The 21,290-nt window shown below is 44.4% G+C and overlaps 1 long non-coding RNA gene across 1 annotated transcript; it reads right to left on the bottom strand.

Annotated features, from left to right (window-relative positions):
* Positions 1–11,520: 11,520 nt before the first annotated feature.
* On the bottom strand, positions 11,521–20,026 carry LOC138798762 (uncharacterized). Its single transcript, XR_011364152.1, has 3 exons — positions 19,941–20,026; positions 14,089–14,220; positions 11,521–11,611 (listed from the first exon to the last, which is right to left on the bottom strand). It is a non-coding gene; the product is annotated as an uncharacterized lncRNA (long non-coding RNA).
* Positions 20,027–21,290: the final 1,264 nt, after the last annotated feature.

Here is a 21,290-nt window from a genome sequence, read left to right as displayed (position 1 = left end):
TCATTGGTGACCCGATGACCCGGAAAAAAAAAAATGGCGGCCGGTGCTGTCCGAGGACGGCATCGACCGCCATTACTGTTAAAAGTAATGGTGGCCAAGGTGCCACGTCCCGATCGCCGTGATCGGCCGTCCGGGACCGTCCGGCCGATCACGGCAATATAAGTCCCCAAACAGTGTTAAATACCAGCAGGTATTGGCACATAACTGATCCCGGCGTCCCGATCGCTTCCTCTTCTTCGTCGCGTCTTCGGGTATCTCCGCCGGTCCCGTCTTCGGCTCCTCACGGCTCCCATCGGCAATTTCCGGAATTCGGGACCTACTGCCCCCTAGCGGCTGATAAGTGTATATTATACACTTATCAGTTGCTATAGGGTTGAAGAAAGGTGTTTTTTTTTTTTCTCTTCAAATTTTTTCCCTTTTTTTTTTTTTTTAGTTTCCGCACCTTATCGACGCTGAGTGCTGATCAGCATCGCACGTAAGGCGGAATCCGCCTGTGCATAGAATGGAGTGTGACACGAGCGGAGACGCCCGCCCGCATCAGTCCGCCGGCGGGTGCCAGCTGCGGAATGCACAAAGGGTTATCCTTTGCCATTCCGCAGTGTGCACGTACCCTTAGAGTGTATGAAGGAAGGGACACCCGAATCCAGCCCCCAGATGCCCCCTCCCCCCCATCCTCGGAGTTAGTGGGAAGATAGTTTGGGAACTGATCTTCCCACTGCTGGATAAAGGTTACCACCTATACGGGGATAACTTTTATACCAGCACCCCCTCTTCCGGTCCCTCGCTGCCCGAGCTACTGTAGCTTGCGGCACGATCTGAAAATATCAGAGGCAGTAATAAAGCCCTAATATTTAGCAGCCATGGAGCGGACCCAGCGCTTCTGGATATGAAGGACCCCCTATCGCACCAGGACATTATTTTCCAGGTGACGTTCCCCACACTGGAAAACAGGAGACCCCAGAAGAAGTGCAGAGTGTGGCGTAACAAGGGGATCAGGAAGGACACCATTTTCTAGTGTGACACCTGTCCTGATCCCCCGGCCTCTGCATACAGGATCGCTTCAAGGCGTACCACACGTCATTGGAGATCTACATAATCTAAATTCTTCCCCTTATTCCTATTTCAGGGGTCACGTTAATCCAGGGATTATTCTAATTGCCATTATGGAGTCGGGAAGGAATTTTTTCCCAGTGATGAGGCTACTGTCGTCTGCCTCACAAGGGTTTTTTTTGCCTTTCTCTGGATCAACACAGGTTGAATTTGATGGACACCTGTCATTTTCAACCTTATAAACTTATAATTGGCCTAATACCCCCAAATAAATTAGAACTGTCCCTTTTCCCCAGCTAAATAGATATGGCTGCCATTCCCATTAGAGACTTGCCATGATGCAATTACAAAGCCTCTGTGTGGCCAGGACAGTAGAAACCCCCCACAAGTGACCCCATTCTGGAAACTACACCCCATAAGGAATCTAACAAGGGGGGCAGCGGGGATATGGCCCTCTGGTGACGGCCACATTTGTGCTGTGAAAATGAAAAAAAAAAAGGTATTTTAAATTTTTACGGCACATGTTCTACATAAGTGCCTGTCGCCAGTGGGGTCCATATGCTCACTGCACCCCTTGTGAGATTCCTTATGGGGTGTAATTTCCATAATGGGGTCACTTGTGGGGGGGTTCTACTGTCTTGGCAGCACAGGAGCTTTGTAATTGCAACATGGCCTCCATCCTCCATTCCAGACTCTAAATCGCGCTCTGTCCTTTTGGTCGCTTGCCCTGTGCCCTTATGGCACATTATGTCCACATGTGGGGTATTTTCCTATTTAGGGGAAATTACCCTACACGTTTTGCGTTCATTTTCTTTTTTAACCCCTTGTGGAAATGAACACAAAACACAAAATGTGTAGAGCAATTTCCCCTGAGTTCAGAAATACCCCACATGTGGACATAAAGCGCCATGCGGGTGCAGGGTAAGCCTCCAAAGGGAAGGAGCGCCATTTGGCTTTTGGAGGCTGGAATGGATTTCGAGGGCCTTGTTGCATGTAAAAGGCCCCTGTGTTACCAAGACAGTTGAAATTCCCCACAAGTGACCCCATTATGGAAACTACACCCCTCAGGGAATGTAACAAGGGGTGTAGTGAGCATATGGACCCCACTGGTGGCGGGCACAAATGTGGAACAATGTGGCGTGAAAATGAAATATTAAATTTTTTACACTATAATGTTGGTCTAGCCTTAAATTTTTCATTTTCACAAGGGGTTAAAAGAGAAAAAAACACACAAAATGTGTAGAGCAATTTCCCCTGAGTCCGTAAATACCCCACATGTGGACATAAAGTGCCATGTGGGCGCAGGGCAAGCCTCCGAAGGAAAGGAGCGCCATTTGGATTTTGAAGGCTGGATTTGGCCTGAATGGATAATGAATGTCATGTCGCATTTACAGAGCCCTCGTGCTGCCAAAACAGTGGAAATCCCCCACAAGTGACCCCATTCTGGAAACTACACCCCTCAAGGAATCTAACAAGGGGTGCAATGAGGATAAGGACTCTTTGATGATGGGTACATTTGTGACGTGAAAGTGAAAAAAATTAAAATTTTCACTTTCACGTCACATTGTTCCACATTTGTGCCCATCACCAGTGGGGTCCATATGCTCACTGAACTTATTAGATTCCTTGAGGGGTGTAGTTTTCAGAATGTGGTCACTTGTGGGGGGTTTCCAGTGTTTTGGCAGCACGAGGGCTCTGTAAATGCGACATGGCCCTTGAAATCCATTCCAGTGAAATCCAGCTTCCAAAAGCCAATTGGCGCTCCTTGCCTTTGGAGGCACGTGCTGCGCCCGCTTGGCACTTTATGTCCACATGTGGGGTATTTCTGTACTCGGGAGAAACTGCGTACATGTTTTTTGGTTTGTTATTCCTTTTATCCCTTTGTGAAAATGAAAAATTGAAGGCTAGAACAACGTTTCAGTGTAAAAAATAAATTTTTCTTTTTTCACGCCATATTGTTCTGAAAATCTGTGAAGCACCTGTGGGGTCCAGATGCTCACCGCACCCCTTGTTACATTCCTTGAGGGGTGTAGTTTTCTAAATGGTGTCCCTTTAGGGGTGTTTTTTACATTTTGGCACCCCAGAGCCTCTGCCAACCTGAAGTGGTACAGTCAGAAATGACCAAATATAACGGAGCCATTGAAATTCACTAGGCGCTCCTTTGTATCTGAGGCTTGTGGTTGTGTCAAATAGCGCAATAGGGCCACATATGGGGTATTTCTATAAACTACAGAAACGGGGCAATCAATATTGGGGTGCATTTCTTTGGTAATAGGTTTACAATTATGAAAGATATTGGATTACAAGAAAATCTCTGCACAGAAAATTAAAATTTTCTAATTTCTTACATACTTAGCTTTTATTTCTGTGACTCCACTAAAGGGTTAAAAAACTTTCTGGATGTGCTTTTGCAGAGTTTGGGGGGTGCAGTTTCTGAAATGGGGTGCTTTGTGGGGCTTTCTAACATATAGTCCCCTCAAATACACTTTGAACCTGAACAGGTCCCTAAAAATATCTGATTTTGAAATTTTACAGAAAATTTGGAAATTTGCTGCTAATGTTTTAAGCTTTCTATTGTCTAAAAAAAAATGAAATGTAGTTTAATAAATGCCGCCAACATAAAGTAGACATGTTGCTATTTAATATATAATTTATGTGGCATAACCATTTTCTGTATAAGCAGAAAAGTTTCAAAGTTGGAAAAATGCAATTTTTCACGTTATTTTGGATTCTTTCATAAAGATTTGTTATAAGTATCGACTCCATTTTACCAGAAACGTGAAGTACAATATGTCACGAGAAAACAATCTCAGAATCAGCCAGATAGGTAAAAGCATGCCGAAGTTATTAATGAATAAAGTGACACAGGTCAAATTCATAAAATTTGCCTCGGTCCTTAAAGCCATTTTAGGCCCGGTCCTTAAGGGGTTAAAGAAATACACTCTATACATTGCTAATGTGGTAAATGACTATTCTAGCTGCAAATGTCTGTTTTTTGGTGCAATATCTACATAGGTGTATAGAGGCCCATTTCCAGCAACTATCACTCCAGTGTTCTAATGGTACAATGTGTTAGCTCATTTGCTCAGAAGGCTAATTGATGATTAGAAAACCCTTGTGCAATCATGTTCACACATCTGAAAACAGTCTAGCTTGTTACAGAAGCTACAAAACTGACCTTCCTTTGAGCAGATTGTGTTTATGGAGCATCACATTTGTGGGGTCAATTAAACGCTCAAAATGGCCAGAAAAAGAGAACTTTCATCTGAAACTCAACAGTCTATTCTTGTTCTTAGAAATTAAGGCTATTCCATGCGAGAAATTGCTAAGAAATTGAAGATTTCCTACAACGGTGTGTACTACTCCCTTCAGAGGACAGCACAAACAGGCTCTAACCAGAGTAGAAAAAGAAGTGGGAGGCCGCGTTGCACAACTAAGCAAGAAGATAAGCACATTAGAGTCTCTAGTTTGAGAAACAGACGCCTCACAGGTCCCCAACTGGCATCTTCATTAAATAGTACCCGCAAAACACCAGTGTCAACATCTACAGTGAAGAGGCGGCTGCGGGATTTTGGGCTTCAGGGCAGAGTGGCAAAGAAAAAGCCATATCTGAGACTGGCCAATAAAAGAAAAAGATTAAGATGGGCAAAAGAACACAGACATTGGACAGAGGAAGACTGGAAAAAAGTGTTGTGGACGGATAAATCCAAGTTTTAGTTGTTTGAATCACAAAGAAGAACGTTTGTGAGACGCAGAACAAATGAAAAGATGCTGGAAGAATGCCTGACACCATCTATTAAGCATGGTGGAGGTAATGTGATGGTCTGGGGTTGCTTTGGTGCTGGTAAGGTGGGAGATTTGTACAGGGTAAGGCTGGGTTCACACTATGTATATTTCAGTCAGTATTGTGGTCCTCATATTGCAACCAAAACCAGGAGTGGATTAAAAACACAGAAAGGCTCTGTCCACACAATGTTGAAACTGAGTGGATGGCCGCCATATAACAGTAAATAACTGCTATTATTTCAATATAACAGCCGTTGTTTTAAAATAACAGCAAATATTTGCCATTAAATGGCGGCCATCCACTCAATCTCAACATTATGTGAACAGAGCCTTTCTGTGTTTTTAATCCACTCCTGGTTTTGGTTGCAATATGAGGACCACAATACTGACTGAAATATACGTAGTGTGAACCCAGCCTAAAAGGGACTCTGAATAAGGAAGGCTATCACTCAATTTTGCAACGCCATGCCATACCCAGTGGACAGCTCTTGATTGGAGCCAATTTCATCCTACAACAGGACAATGATCCTAAACACACCTCCAAAATGTGCAAGAACTATTTACAGCAGAAGCAGCAGCTGGTATTCTATCATAGGTAATGGAGTGGCCAGCGCAGTCACCAGATCTGAACCCCATTGAGCTGTTGTGGGAGCAGCTTGACCGTATGGTACGCCAGAAGTGCCCATCCAACCAATCCAACTTGTGGGAGCTGCTTCTAGAAGCGTGGGGTACAATTTCTCCAGCTTACCTCAACAGATTAATAGCTAGAATGCCAAAGGTGTGCAATGCTGGAATTGCTGCAAAAGGAGGATTCTTTGATGAAAGCAAAGTTTGATCTAAAAACAATGTTATTTCAAATACAAATCATTATTTCTAACCTTGTCAATGTCTTGACTCTATTTTCTATTCATTTCACAACGTACTGTATGGTGGTGAATAAGTGTGACTTTTCATGGAAAACACAAAATTGTTTGGGTGACCCCAAACTTTTGAACGTTAGTGTATATAAAGCTATATTAGATACTAAACTTCAATTGAATGCTGTTCTGACTCATAGGACACAGAAAGCTCTACGGTGGACACAGGCTACCTACTACAAATCGGCTAATAAACCTGACAGGCTCCTGGCCAGGATGCTTGCACAAAAACAAAAGCTCAATCATATTGATAAATTACAGGTACGTCCTGGAGTATATTCTTCTCATCCTGACCGCATTTATGACGCTTTTCACTCTTTCTACTCTTCTCTCTACTCTGAACCCTCCCCCCCTCCTCCATCTCTGATTAAAACATATCTAGATTCCCTTCCACTAGCCACACTGTCAGCAGATGATCGAGAGGTTTTAAATCAACCAATCACATCTGATGAACTCGCTGAGGCGATCAAGAAGCTGAAGTTAGGCAAAGCTCCGGGCCCAGATGGCTTTTCAGCTCTTTATTATAAAAAATTCTCTTCACTTCTCCTGCAACCCCTTCTTACCCTTCCTGCAATTCCCTTCCTGACCTCCCATCGATCCCTACAGAATTTTTAGATGCCCTTATTACGGTGATTCCGAAGCCCAACAAGGACCCCACCCTCCCCTCCAACTATCGCCCCATTTCCCTTATTAATTTAGATACTAAACTTCTCACCTCTATTCTTTTGGCCCACCTTAACCTTTTTCTTCCTTCTTTGGTTCATGGAGACCAGGTGGGGTTTATCCCGGGGAGACAGGCCCCAGACAACGACCGCAAAGTGTTAGATATTCTACAGTGGTCGAACGCCTATTCCAAACCCTTAACCCTTTCCCGCACGAGGACGTAACTGTACGTACTCGTAACTGTACGTCCTCGTGCCGGTGCGGGCGTTCAGAGCAGGGCCGCGCGGCGACCCTGCTCTGAACCGCCGTGATCCCGGGTGCATCATGTAGCCCGGGATCGCGGCTATTAGCGGGCACAGTCCGATCTCCATGCCCGCTAATTAGATAATTGGAGGCAGCTGTCAAAGTTGAAAGCTGCCTCCGATTACTGGATTCAGCCGTTCCCTGGTGTCTAGTGGGGGAGATCGCTCCTCCGGGACGTTGTACTGGAGGAGCGATCTCCGTTACTGAAGCCAGCCGGGGACCTCTCCAAGATGGCGCCGTCCCCGGCTCGGTACTCGTTTGTTTTCGGCTGCAGCAGCCGAAAGCAAACGAGTGTCGATCTCATTGATCTTTGCTGTATAACCATACAGCAAAGATCTCAATGAGAGATCAAAGTGTATATACTAGGTGTCCCCCAGAGGGGCTTCTAGTATATGTGTAAAAAAAATAAAGTGTTGTTATCAATAAAAAGCCCCCTCCCCTAATAAAAGTCTGAATCACCCCCCTTTTCCCAGGTTGTAAATAAATAAATAAATAAACAAACAAACATGTTTGGTATCGCCGCGTGCGTAATTGCCCGAACTATTAATTAATCACATTCCTGATCTCGCACGGTAAACGGCGTAAGCGCAAAAATATCCCAAAGTGCAAAATTGCGCATTTTTGGTCGCATCAAATCCAGAAAAGTTGTAATAAAAAGTGATAAAAAAGTCGCATATGCGCAATCAAGGTACCGATAGAAAGAACACACCATGGCGCAAAAAATGACACCTCACCCCCATAGACCAAAGGATAAAAGCGTTATAAACTGGGAAGGGAGCAATTTTAAGGAACATATATTTGTTAACAATGGTTTGAATTTTTTACAGGCCATCAGATAAAAGAAAAGTTATACATGTTACATATCGTATTAATCGTAACGACTTGAGGAACATATAAAACATGTCAGTTTTTCCATAGGACACGTGGCGTAAAAACAGTCCCCCCAAAGAAAAAGAATTGTGTTTTTTTTTTTTCAATTTCACTGCGCATATAAATTTTTTCTGGTTTCGCAGAATATTTTATGCAAAAGTTCAGCCTGTCATTGCAAAGTACAATTAGTGACGCAAAAAATAAGGGCTCATGTGGGTCTGTAGGTGTAAAAGTGCAACTGCTATGGCCTTTTAAGCACAAGGAGGAAAAAACGAAAACGCAAAAACAAAAATTAGGGGGTTAATGTTGTTGGCACTTGACATAGAAAAGGTGTTTGATAGCGTGTCTTGGGGCTTTCTCTTTGGGGTACTCCACAGTATGGGATTTGGAGGATCTTTTGTCCACATTCTTCATCTTTTATATTCCTCCTCTTCTGCTTTCCTAAAACTTCCTTCCTCCCACTCCCAGCTGATTAATATTGCCCGGGGGGACTCCATCCATGGCGACCTCCATCCGCCTGAACCCAGATATTCAGGGAGTGCATATTGCTTCTAAAACATATAAATTACATCTTTTTGCTGACGATTCTCTTCTCTCACTTACTAACCCTCTAACCTCTCTCCCTAACCTATTCCAGACTCTGTCCGAATTTGGTGTTGTCTCTGGCTTACGTATTAACCAGTCAAATTAGAAACGCTCTACTGTAATGTACCCCTCTCGCAACAACAACTCATACAGTCAAACTTTGGCTTCCGTCCTCAATCCCGATCCCTTCCCTATCTTGGGATTAAGCTTACCCCCTCTTTCTCTACTCTTTATTCTTCTAAATATCCTTCCCTTCTAGCAGCGCTCTGGTCAGACCTGCAAAAGTGGAATGTCCCACACCTTTCTTGGTTGGGCAGGATAAATGCGGTCAGGATGGTGATATTGCCCAGGATCCTATATTACTTTCAGTGCCTGCCAATCCCCCTGGTGCGTTCTGATCTTGATTGCCTACAACGGGATGTATTGAAATTTATTTGAAATAGGAAATGCCCCCATATACCAAGGAAGATTATGCTAATACACAAATGTGCCGGTGGCTTATTAGTACCCCATTTTGGCCACTACTACACAGCTGCTCGTATGGCCCAATTTTGATTGATCCATTCCGTTGATCATCAACCACGATGGGTGAGTCTGGAATACGATTTAGTGAGGCCCTATACCCTTATCGCCCTGATGTGGTCCCGCTTGCCCTCTCTACCCCCATTACATGCATCCGCCCAGATCCTGATGCATTCTTTTGCCTTGTGGCAGAGAGTCCGCTTTAAGAAAAAGCTACAATCCCATATCTCCCCCTATTACCAATATTGGGAAACCCCTTGTTTACCCCTGGTCTCTCCCCTGCCCAATTTCAATGGTGGTCTTCTAAGAACCTCACTAAATTGCACGACTTTTAGGTCGTAAACGTTTACTCACTCTAGAATCCTTTTCTAGGCAACATGAGCCCCTAGTATCTGAATCTTTCCATTTACCACAAATTTTCTCTTTCCTTTAATCCTATTGCCCTGTAGGCACTGATTGTATGCCCACTGATTTTGAGCGTATGGCCCTTTATTCTTCTGATAGGAAAGGAATGCTGTCATTACTCTACTCTCAGTTAACAACTCCACCCGGAGATCAGAAACTCCCCAAATGATTCAGTGGAAATCCGACCTGCATATTACTTTAACTCCACTACAGTGGAAAATGAGTAGGGAGGTTCTTAGCAAGGGAAGTTGGCAGGTATCCTTGACAGAAACGGCCCTGAATGTCTTACACAGGGCTTATTATGTCCCTGCCCGGTTACATGGCATTTACCCTGAAGTTTCCCCACTTTGCTTTAAGGGCTGCTCGGATTCGATGCATCACATTTGGTGGTCTTGTCCTGTAGTCCAGACCTTTTTGAAGGCGGTGGTCCATATGGTTACGAGCATCCTAGACCGAGCATACAATGAAACCCCCCAGGCATGTCTTTTTGGGGTCAAGCCCTCTAGGCTCCCCTTCCGAGCCTTTAAATTAGCTCAATATATTTTGCTGGCAGCTAGGATTCACATTGCCTCGAACTAGAAGCAGCCTTTTCTACATTTAGACAAGGTTGTAGATTGTATTAACAATATTTTACTGTCTGAGAAGATTTCAGCTATTAGGGGGGACTCTGTGGCCACGTTCGAAAGGCTCTGGACGCCTTTGTTTATGTCTGCACATGTGGCAGACCTGTCTTATTATATTACCTCTTGACACCACCTTTCCTTTTATTTTTTATTTTTCCTTTTGTATTGCTTGTTGGGTATTTGACTGACTAATACCAATGTTCTGATTGTCAGATCTGACATTTCCTATACGGTTTACTTTTACCGGCCATGTTTAGGCCAAATTGCTGTTTATTGCATTCTTTTGCATTTCAACAATATTGATATTGACACTAAAAGAGGGCCTCATACACCCACTTTAAAAATTTTGTGCAAGAGCCTGGTGGTGACCTTCCCTATAATTTGGGGAGAGAGCTTGGTGGTAACCCACATAAAAATTGTGGGCTAGAGTCTGTTGTGACCTACCTTCTAATTGTTGATACCAGCCTGTTGTGACCCTTATTATAATTGTATTTATAAGGGCCGGTAGTGAACCTTTTTATAATTGTTGATAAGAGCCAATTGTGACCCTCATTATAGTTGGGAACAAGAGCCGCTTGTGACCCTCTAAAAACCTGTGGGCGAGAGCCTGTTGTAACTCTCTAAAAACGTATAGGGGAGAGAGCTGGTTGTGACCCTCAGAAAAATTGTGGGGAAGAGCCGTTTTTTGACCCTCTAAAGGTGTTAGGGGGGAGGTAGGGATGTGACACTCAGTTGCTCATTGAGGAGCATAGCCTTTATCCCAGCTATTTGGGTGCTTTTCTAACAAGTGCTGGTGGCTAAATATATGCACCTATGAAGAAAGAGTCGTTCCGGCTCAGAAAAAAATCTTTTTATTTGTTGTATTGTGCTTTTTTAAATAAATCTTTAAAAAAATTTTTTATGTGGAATAGCACCTTACGCTGTCCTTTTTTATCATATTTTTCTCACCTTCATATCACGGAGGGGTTCTCCACACCGCATCCTGACCGATGGCAGCAGCTCCCATATGGTCTTTATGCTTTGTTTCGGTGTTGGGCTCGTACACAACCCGATCAGGTGAGCGCGTTTTGACCTGGTGTGTCCATTATTCACACTCGAAGTGTCTGCCCATAGCGCTTTCCCTATTGTCTTTTCTCAAATAGTATTTAGGTCACTCCTGTGCCTAATTTAGACTAAATGAGATTAATTTTATAAAAATAAAAAAGAACTCACCTCTCCGTTCCCCCACAGGTCTTCTCTGTGCTGCGTAGGGAAGCAGAAATCCCCAACTGTCTTTAAAGTGATGGAACAGGGAGCTACTAGCTCTCTGTTGCATCATAGATTTCAAAGGTATATGGTTACCTAGACAGTTGAAATCTGCACTGGCCGGGAGATCCTGCTCATGTGCTTGAGTGCAATGGTTACAGCCCTGTATATTAGTGCTGGAAAGGAAACTCAACCATGGGTTGACTGGTTATTGAGGGGGAGTCCGTAAATTTCAACAACACCAAATACATAAAATATCCTGTAATTCTCATCTTCTATTTAGAGGAAATGGCAAACTATTTCCCGACTTTCTGGCTTCGCACTGCTTTATACAGTACAAACAAAAAGAATTATTTCCTACTTTTCTAAGAAAATGACTCATTCGTGTTCTGTTCATGACATCTGTGATTGGTTTTGATATGTTTGAAATTGAAAAATAATATTCTGTCATTTTAAAGAGTCACTGGATATATTCACTCCGGGGCAAATGTTGACATTTTTAGAAAAAAAGCAATTCTTAATTTATAAAGTTTATCTGCTCTTACCTGCAACTTCTTTGTATGATTTGATGACTTCTTAATACTTGTTGGAATTATGAAGAGGAGTTCACAACTCATCTGCCTACCACACCTGTACAGTGGCCTGAAGGAAATAACATATATAAGGGCCTTCTCTGTAATATCTAGTGATCACTGAAGCATTTCATAACCTTTTAGGAATCTGCACTTTGTTGACCTTTGGTTACAGGTTAAGGCTTTGTTCCCACATTGAGAGTACAGAGCATATGGGGTAAGCCCTTGGGGTTCATGGGAATACCGTGCACATTTAGGCTATATGTGTACAACATCTTTCCACTGGCGTATTTTGGGCGTCTTTTTGAATGGTCGTCATTTTGAGACAAAAATAGTGCGTGATTTGCATAATACAGATATTTTTTCGTCTCTAAATGGTGACCGACTGAATAGAAGGGCGTAAAACGGCCATAAAGAGATGTTGCATTAACATAGCCTTCGAGTTGACCCTTAGGATATGTGCACACTGAGAAATAGGCGAGGAAAGTTTTCTGCTAATAATTTTTCACCTATTCAGCTCTGGCAGAAAAGGAGCAGAATTTGAGCAAAATTCAAGTGGAATTCAAGCAGAATGCAAGCAAAATTCAAGTAGAATTGACTTCAAGCCCCATTGACTTCTATAGGATTCCTGTAACAGAATTTGCAGAAAGCAGATCCGTGGCAGAAAATTTTGGTAGAAAATTCTGCAAATGTGAACAACAGAGAAGAAATCCCGTTGAACACAATGAAACATTATTCTGTTCATATTTTACGGGAGAAATTTCAAGCGGAAATTAGGAGCGGATTCCTTGCCTATTCTTAGTGTGCACATACCCATATACCATAAATTATTTTACAGCTGTCTCTGAAATTTCTTCATATTCTGACCTCTTTTGACATCCATGTTTGCATCATAATCGATGAATCAGGAGCCTCACAGCAGCACAATGATCTTAGCAAATATTTCCAGATTGCATTGATTTGTATGGAGAAATGGGGCTGCGTACTGGTTTGTTCTTACTTTAGTTTTACATTGTCCTTATGTTACACTGACAACAAAGAATACTAATAGTCATAGATGTTGGTTCTTGTTCCTACTAAAGTGCAGTTCTTTTCTTTATTTTGGCAACAAAGAGGTAACGAAGAGGCAATATCCTGAGGCAAGACCAGCAGGGTTACCTTAATTTACTTCTTCCAGGATTTAGTAATAAGCCTGCATGTTTACCTACACCTCCTCAAGAAATGTAAGGGCTTGAATAATACACTTGCAATGGGATTAACCACATATTAACTTCATGAAACTGGGGATCAATGGGACCATTGGGGGAATGTACTGAAGACCAAACTACATCTAGACAGAACACGAACACATTCAACTTAAATAGATCAAACATCCAACTTCTCCAGACAGCGGGAGTTACATTATGAGTGTTCCAATTCAACCAGATCACTATATCTAGGCTGCAATTACACATTACTGCTCACTCAGTTTTGTGGTGCCGAACAGCTAACTGGTGCGGGTGGGAGTGTCAGCGCCCTGCTGATCAGTTACTGAATAGCTATCCTAAGAGGAATAGTTCATTTTCTCTTGAAAAACACTTTAATTGGTGGTTATTATGGCATACAGGATGTATCAATAAGATATAAAATATTTTATGTGAGTCAACTCATAAAACATAGACCCTATTGTCAACTGATTGGCTCAAAAAACACCTTCTCCAATCTTTAAAGTGAACCTTTAGTGTAATTTAATCCAGAGAAACCAGCATTGTAACACATCATATTTTTCTACCTGATGAAAAAAAAATTCAACTGTGTAGAAGATTCAGTATCTTAAAGGAGAAGTCTGATGTTTTACTAAAAGTTGACAGCCGTCAGGGGGAGAAACTAGAGAGGCTGTAGGACCTCCATTTTCCCTTGAGTTGTGATAATGTTACGACTCAGGGGAAAATGCCTGTCCCAGCTGCTGATCTGGCCGCTCAGCCAATCAGTGACTGGAATGGTGTCCTGCCCCAGTCACTGACTGGCTGAGCGGCCAGTCCATCAGCTGGGTCATGACATGGACACATGAGTCCCATGGCCGCTCAATGTGACCATGGGGACTTCGGACTTCTCCTTTAAAGGGAGATTACCTAACCTGCCAGTAACTCTCTTTGTGATGAGTTCAAATGTACTTATTGTCACTTTCAATAGTCTTGATCAGTCAAGATGTGGGTGTTTAGACCCTTAATAATCGCTAGAAGAAGGGGGACTGACAAGCTCCCAGATATATTAAGCAATTGGTGGAGGTCTTGGTGGGACGGTGCACAGAGGGGCCAATGAACACCACCAGTGAACCATACAGGTGAATTATCATATTTATTTAAGAAAAAATAACTCCTAAATGACGCCACGTAAAAAAAATGTAGAAGGTTGGCATCGGATGAATGAGCCGGATAGATACCTATCAGCAGAATCGTATATGGCTCTTTTTTCCTTCACAATCACACAGTATAAAGCCCTGTTTGTCTGAACACTCCTTTCTTTCGAGCTTATACAACCAAGAAGATGCACAGCAGCAGCACATACCTGAGCGCAGAGCATTTCGCCTGCCAAGTTAGTTGTATAAGATGTCACACCCAGTTATTATGAGGAAATACGCTTATATTTCACCTTGTTGTTCTGACTCGCCTCTTCTTCTTTATTGCATCGGAGCATTGTCTGGGTTGAAAAGGTATATGTAAGAAATGAACGGATAAACGTATAATAATCCAATTACTGAAAGAAAGCGTGACTACACGCCCTGTACAGCCAGTGGAAACACTCTGGATTACAAAATCATGCAAAATGCAGCATTCCATAGACTTCTATAATTGCAGGTACCGTATATAAACACAGCTCTTCTATGTCTAACAAATACAGCTCAGATTGTTCTGAGTTATGGAAACCATTTGGGCTCAGCTCCAAAGGCCCAGTGGTTACTCTATGATTAAGTAAAAACTCAATGATCACTGGGCATGGAATAGGGATAGTGATGTTCACTTTGTCTTCATGGGGCCTGATAATTAGTCACAAGATTCCAGGGATTCTGGTCAAAACTAACACAACCATAGTGCAGAGAAAAAACATAGGGTAAAAAATAGTGCCACGCCCAAAACTTACCCTACTACATTAACGATGAGTGGTGTGATATCTTCTTTTACCTACAGACTGTTATACAAATGACAGTAGCATATCAAGAGATACCAGAATTGTCTTAGAAATCGATTGCCATAATTAGATTTAAATTATCTCTTGTGGTTTGAGTTATCACAACAGAAAGTCGCTTTGTGTTCAGCACCTTGGACAACACATTAAACACATGAAATACTGTAGCTACTGGGGCTGATTTATCAACTGCACCCAAAAACAAAACTATACTTACTTGATATCCAGGTGCAGTCTCCTGAAGGCAGCTGATTGAAACAAAGAGACTAAACACACGATGTCCCGGCCAGTACAGAGTGTCAGAGCTCAATGTGTCTATCAATCATATGGCGGCCTTCTCTGAGTGTGCTTAGATGAGTGGGCCTTCTTGCTTTTAGTCTTTAGTTTGTTTTTTGTTTGTTTTTCAACCAGCACAAGACCTAAAAGCTGCCTTCACTAGACTGGACCTGGATACAAGTATGTACCACAAATTTTGGATGCCAAATTATTCCCCATTATGTACTTGTCAGGATTGTACCTGGTAAAACCCCGCTCGCGAGCTCTGGTCGCTGGTTACGATCATGGCGGCAAAATGTATGTGCACAATAGTTGTTTTCTTGTATCATCTTATTAGTGTGAACACGGTGTGATTCTGCTTTGGCATTAATATTGTTTTAGGTTAACTCCCTACTCATTGTCTGGGAAGATTTCTTCCAGCAGGTATACAATTAACACCTTGCCTTGGATAATGACTGACAGCCTGGTCCGCCTGTGCAATCTTGTTTCTCTGCTCCAATCATCTCTGAGACCGGGACCTGGTTTCAGATAAAGCTCAGTCATTTCCTAAGCCTGATGCCTGCTATAGGTTTACACTTGTTGTACCTGTCTCTGTCTTTCTGCTCCTGTGTATTCCTGTGAACTCCTGTTATACCTGACCTCGGCTTGCTTTTGACTATTCTTTGGCTCTGTGATTCTGATCTATATTTTGATTCTCCTGGTTCTGATCCGTTTTTTCCTGACTACCCGCCATTGTGTTTTGTCTGTCTTTGTTATCGTCTTTTGTCTCGTCTCACGTGTCACCCTATCTCAGTGCAGGGAACATCACCTGGTTGTCCGCCATCATTTAGGGTGGTCTAGTGGCAAGTAGGTAGGGACAGTGGGAGTGGGACAGTGTCAGGGCTTCACCTGTCTGTGTGAGTGTTTCCTTGTGTGCCCTGAACTGTCCTGACAGTACTGCAAGTTGTCATCAGCTATTTGTAAGGGATCCATGTTGTGTGTCTACTGGGACTAGCTGTATGTTTGGGGGTACCCTTGCTTGGGTGCAGGCAGGGTGCATGATTCTGTATTTTGAATGATTTTAATTGTTTGTTGTTGCTTTTTTTCAGAAGGCTTGTGTCCCTTTTCAGGGGGTCCGACCACTAGGACCCTCTTGTAATCTTGAGAATGGGGCCCTAGGTGATTCATACTGCTCCAGTGATTTATATGAACCTTATGAATATACCCAAACATTGCATTCATATCAGGGGCGTAGCTAGGGGTTCAGCCTAGGGGGGGCGAGCAAGTCTGAGTGGGCCCCCAACCGATTATGTTACCCAAAGGGAACCTCGCTTGACAACAATGCTTTCTAAATAATAAAGGGTATATTCTGCTCCATTACTCATAGTGAATTAAGAGCAGTGTTAGAGGCTTCTACATTTACATATATAGACACATAAAATGAAACAGTGACTTACAAGGGGTGTCTTCTCATCGGAGTCGCTCACTATCCCAATGTCATGGATGTATGGGCAGTATAACAGGTTCACCTGAGATCTGTAGTTAAAACTGTAAAAAAAAGTTAAATCCATTATGCAAAGACTATTATTTTCCCTATACACTGACTGACCCATATACCATAGAGGTAGATAATTTGCATTCTGCCTAAGACAGGTGCATCACTCACAGGGAGGTACCGCAGGCTCAATCACTAGCTGCCACTACAAAAGACCTCAGGCTGCTGCACCCTGCTCTCTGTGATCCGAATCACAGCTTTCTGATTTAAACATACTTGTCCCTTATCCTGTAAGAGACTGGGGTGGGGGGGTCGGACCTCTGCCCCCATTCCCCCCAGGATCTCCAGATCAGCCCCCAGCTCCTCTATGAAGCTGCCAGAGAGAACTGGGCCAAATAGGGTTAAATCAGAAAACCACTGTTTTCCACATGTCCAGCTCCCCCTGGTTTCCACATGTCCAGCTCCCCCTGGTTTCCACATGTCCAGCTCCCCCTGTTTACCAGCTCCCTCTGTTTCCACATGTCCAGCTCCCCCTGTTTCCACATGTCCAGCTCCCCATGGTTTCCACATGTCCAGCTCCCCCTGGTTTCCACATGTCCAGCTCCCCCTGTTTACCAGCTCCCTCTGTTTCCACATTTCCAGCTCCCCCTGTTTCCACATGTCCAGCTCCCCCTGTTTCTACATGTCCAGCTCCTCCTGTTTCCACATGTCCAGCTCCCCCTGTTTCTACATGTCCAGCTCCCCCTGTTTCCACATATCCAGCTCCCCCTGTTTCTACATGTCCAGCTCCGCGTTTCTACATGTCCAGCTCCCCCTGTTTCTACATGTCCAGCTCCCCCTGTTTCTACATGTCCAGCTCCCTCTGTTTCCACATGTCCAGCTCCCCCTGTGTCCACATGTCCAGCTCCCCCTGTTTCTACATGTCCAGCTCCCCCTGTTTCTACATGTCCAGCTCCCCCTGTTTCTACATGTCCAGCTCCCCCTGTTTCTACATGTCCAGCTCCCCCTGTTTCTACATGTCCAGCTCTCCCTGTTTCTACATGTCCAGCTCCCCCTGTTTACCAGCTCCCCCTGTGTCCACATGTCCAGCTCCCCCTGTTTCCACATGTCCAGCTCCCCCTGTGTCCACATGTCCAGCTCCCCGTGTCCACATGTCCAGCTCCCCCTGTGTCCACATGTCCAGCTCCCCCTGTGTCCACATGTCCAGCTCCCCCTGTGTCCACATGTCCAGCTCCCCCTGTGTCCACATGTCCAGCTCCTGTCCACATGTCCAGCTCCCCCTGTGTCCACATGTCCAGCTCCCCCTGTTTACCAGCTCCCCCTGTGTCCACATGTCCAGCTCCCCCTGTTTCCACATGTCCAGCTCCCCCTGTTTCCACATGTCCAGCTCCCCCTGTTTCCACATGTCCAGCTCCCCCTGCGTCCACACGTCCAGCTCCCCCTGTGTCCACATGTCCAGCTCCCCCTGTGTCCACATGTCCAGCTCCCCCTGCGTCCACATGTCCAGCTCCCCCTGCGTCCACATGTCCAGCTCCCCCTGCGTCTACACGTCCAGCTCCCCCTGCGTCCACATGTCCAGCTCCCCCTGCGTCCACACGTCCAGCTCCCCCTGCGTCCACATGTCCAGCTCCCCCCTGTCCAGGTCGGCCTGTTTACCAGCTGGGTTGTCTGTGTGCGGCCGTCCGGCACTGACCTGGTGCGAGCGCGGGAGACGGAACAGCGCGGCGCCAGAGGTGATTGGCAGGTGGGCGGGCCAGGGTGGCGCACGCACCAGCAGCGGTGCGCTGAGGCGGCCGTACGCATCAGATTAAGATGGCGGCGGCCGGGGGAGCTGTGGCAGCAGTGCAGCACTTAAGATGGCGGGCGGCTGAAAAAAATTCAATAGCGATCTGAGTGGGCCCCTGCCAGAGTGGGCCCGGGGCGGCCCTGCCCCCCATCAAATTTCGCTACTGATTCATATGTTTCTGCTCTGTTCAAAGCAAAGTAGAACTCTGGGTAAATGTAAAAAATTATGGAGGGCAGATGGTGGTGAGAACATAACAATAAATGGACCACCACTCATGGTCCTCCTCCAATCTCCTGGATATCCTGGGTTCCTATGTCGTCATGACCCGGCAGGAACTACCCACTTAGCCAGTCAGTGACAGCAGAGATTTCCCGCCTTAGTCACTGATTGGATGAGTTTCTGAACCAGGACATTAAGTCACAGTACCGTGAATTACAGGAGACCGGCAGGGACATAAACCATGAACCATGCTCCAGGGACACAGGGAAGGGTAAGTACCCTTTAACTTTTATGTTCCCACCACCACCTGCCCACCATCATTTTTAAAAATATTTTCCCAGAGTACTCCTCTAAGAAACATGAAGGGTCCCAAAAGTTAGACTCCTCACAATCACACGTGTGGATAGGGGGATAGGTTCTTTAACTTAGAACATCCCTTTAACTGTTATGGATGTAAAGTTATCAAGTAGAAGAAATCAGAATGGAGGAAAACCTACGAGGTCTTGTATTTTGTCCAAGTTAAACAAATCTTTTTTTTTTTTTTTTTATTTCCTGTGAGCACTTTACAATCACTTGTCACTTTATGCACAGAAAGTATAATAAAATCACTTTAATGGGAAGAGAACAAAATGAAAATGCTCGGAGCCCTAAATATGGCCACTGCCCTTATTGTTTAGTAAATCTAATAATAAAATGGATGGATGATGTTTACATAGTGCTAAAGAGCATCACTACATCTGTGATCCTGCGGGTAGTCACTGTTTATAACCGAGTACTGATGTTTTTATTTTCCTGAACGTACTAAGAATCTCCATAGAGAACAGTACAAACATCTGCAAGCTAAAAAACAGATTCAGTTTCTCATCTGAACAGTAAACATACAACAGTTCAGTGTCACGGGTGGATTGCGGCTTAAGAGTGTCCTGGTAGAGAGAACTATTTGATCTCGGGTTACTGCTGGGCAGAAGTGACGTCGCTGCCAGGAATATTGATGTTCTGCCACTTTTCTGTAACAGAGATCATCAACAAATTCAGTCTATACAGGGGCATAACTAGAAGAGGCGCAGGGGTCACCCAGGTCAGGGGGCCTCAGAGGGACCAAAAGGTCCTTGTGCTGCACCAGTATAATGAATGTTGTGATATCATTCAGGTCCCTTATTGTTACAGGTTTTGTATTATGCCCCTGTAGATACAAGTTACCCCTCTGATTCTTAAATATTATAACAAGAAGAGCAGGACTTGAATATTGGAAAATTGTCATGAACCCGGAATAGCATGTGACTAGGAGTGCAGTTCCCATAGCAACCTACAGAATTACAGAGAGGGCATGGAGTGAGGCACAGCCTAGTGTAGGCCCGACTAGACTGGGTTAGCTGTCATGAGGCAGTGACAGGGTTAATAGAGGAAATAAGTTGAGACATTAAAGTGAAGAGGGGTCAGACAGGTCAGAGAAGGGCTTGGTTTGGTTGGGTCACTTACCAGGGGATGGAGAGAGGATCCAAAAACGGGGTGTGATAAGGTACAGCAGCAGTTCCCGTCAGACTAGCAACTGGCAACAGCCCACCTACCCATGTTACAGCAGCTGTGACTATTAGGTGATCAGATGAGGGTTCTTTGTTTGTCTTTTTGTCATGACAACTTGCGTTAGGGAGGCCTTGCCTTCAGAGTTGGGTCTGTGAAAGGGGGCCCATAAAAGGAAGGGTACCCCTTTACTGTTGGATGTAAAATAATTGACTGCTCCCATCGGAATAAGTCCAGAGGAATGGAGGCGTGCAGTGCCATATGGTGATTTGTCAGCTTCAAAGTTTGCACAGTGTGGCTGGGGAAAAAGTTGGGTTTGGTACTGCTGGATGAAGCCCTGCCAGACTTCCCTAGGTTTTGTAACTGAATTTGTGCGAGTTATTTGTTACTTTATTTGTTACTATCTAGTCCTTCTTGATTTGTGGGCAGGGGTAAAGGGAAGAAAGAGTGTCAGGGGAGGGGGTCATGGTGAGGGCAAGATGTAAAAGAAGGGTAGTTTGGGTCATAGCTGAAGAGTACTCAGCAATACATATAGGGGGAGATTTATCAAAGGGTGTAAAATTTAGACTGGTGCAAACTGCCCACAGCAACCAATCACAGCTCAGCTTTCCTTTCAGCACTGCCTAAATCTGAGCTGTGATAGGTTGCTGTGGGTACTTTGCACCAGTCTAAATTTTACACCCTTTGATAAATCTCCCCCATAGGGTAGATTTATCAAACATGGTGTAAAGTGAAACTGGCTCAGTTGCCCCTAGCAACCAATCAGATCCCATCTTTCATTCCTTACAGACTCTTTGGAAAATGAAAGGTGGAATCTGATTGGTTGCTAGGGGCAACTGAGCCAGTTTCACTTTACACCATGTTTGATAAATCTACCCCATCGTCTAGAGCAGGGATGCCGCAGGTTTTGGAGCTCATAATAGTACCTGTACCGACCATTTAAACGGGTTATCCAGCGCTCGAACATTTTATAACATGTTACTGCCTTATAAGAAAACACAACAAACATGCCATGCTTACCTCTCTGTGTTTACCCAGGGTCTTGATACAGTCACAGGTGTCCCCCGCTGTATGTGGGTGCCATTATTTCCAAAATTAGCTTGTCTCAGGCATGACAGCCTACTCAGCCAACCACTGACTGAGATGGGACACCACAACAGTCACTAATAGGCTGAGTGGGCTGTCATTCCCAAGATGAGCTCATTGTGGAAGTAATGGCCACTACAGACAGTGGGGGACACCGGAGACTGCATCAGGACCCTGGGGAGCACATAGAGGTAAGTACTGTATAACATGTTTATGTTTTCT

This window comes from Dendropsophus ebraccatus, chromosome 8 (assembly GCF_027789765.1).
Source record: "Dendropsophus ebraccatus isolate aDenEbr1 chromosome 8, aDenEbr1.pat, whole genome shotgun sequence".
NCBI classification, from domain to species: domain Eukaryota; kingdom Metazoa; phylum Chordata; class Amphibia; order Anura; family Hylidae; genus Dendropsophus; species Dendropsophus ebraccatus.
Note: the sequence above shows the minus strand (reverse complement) of the source record. Positions and strands in the feature narration are given on the sequence as shown.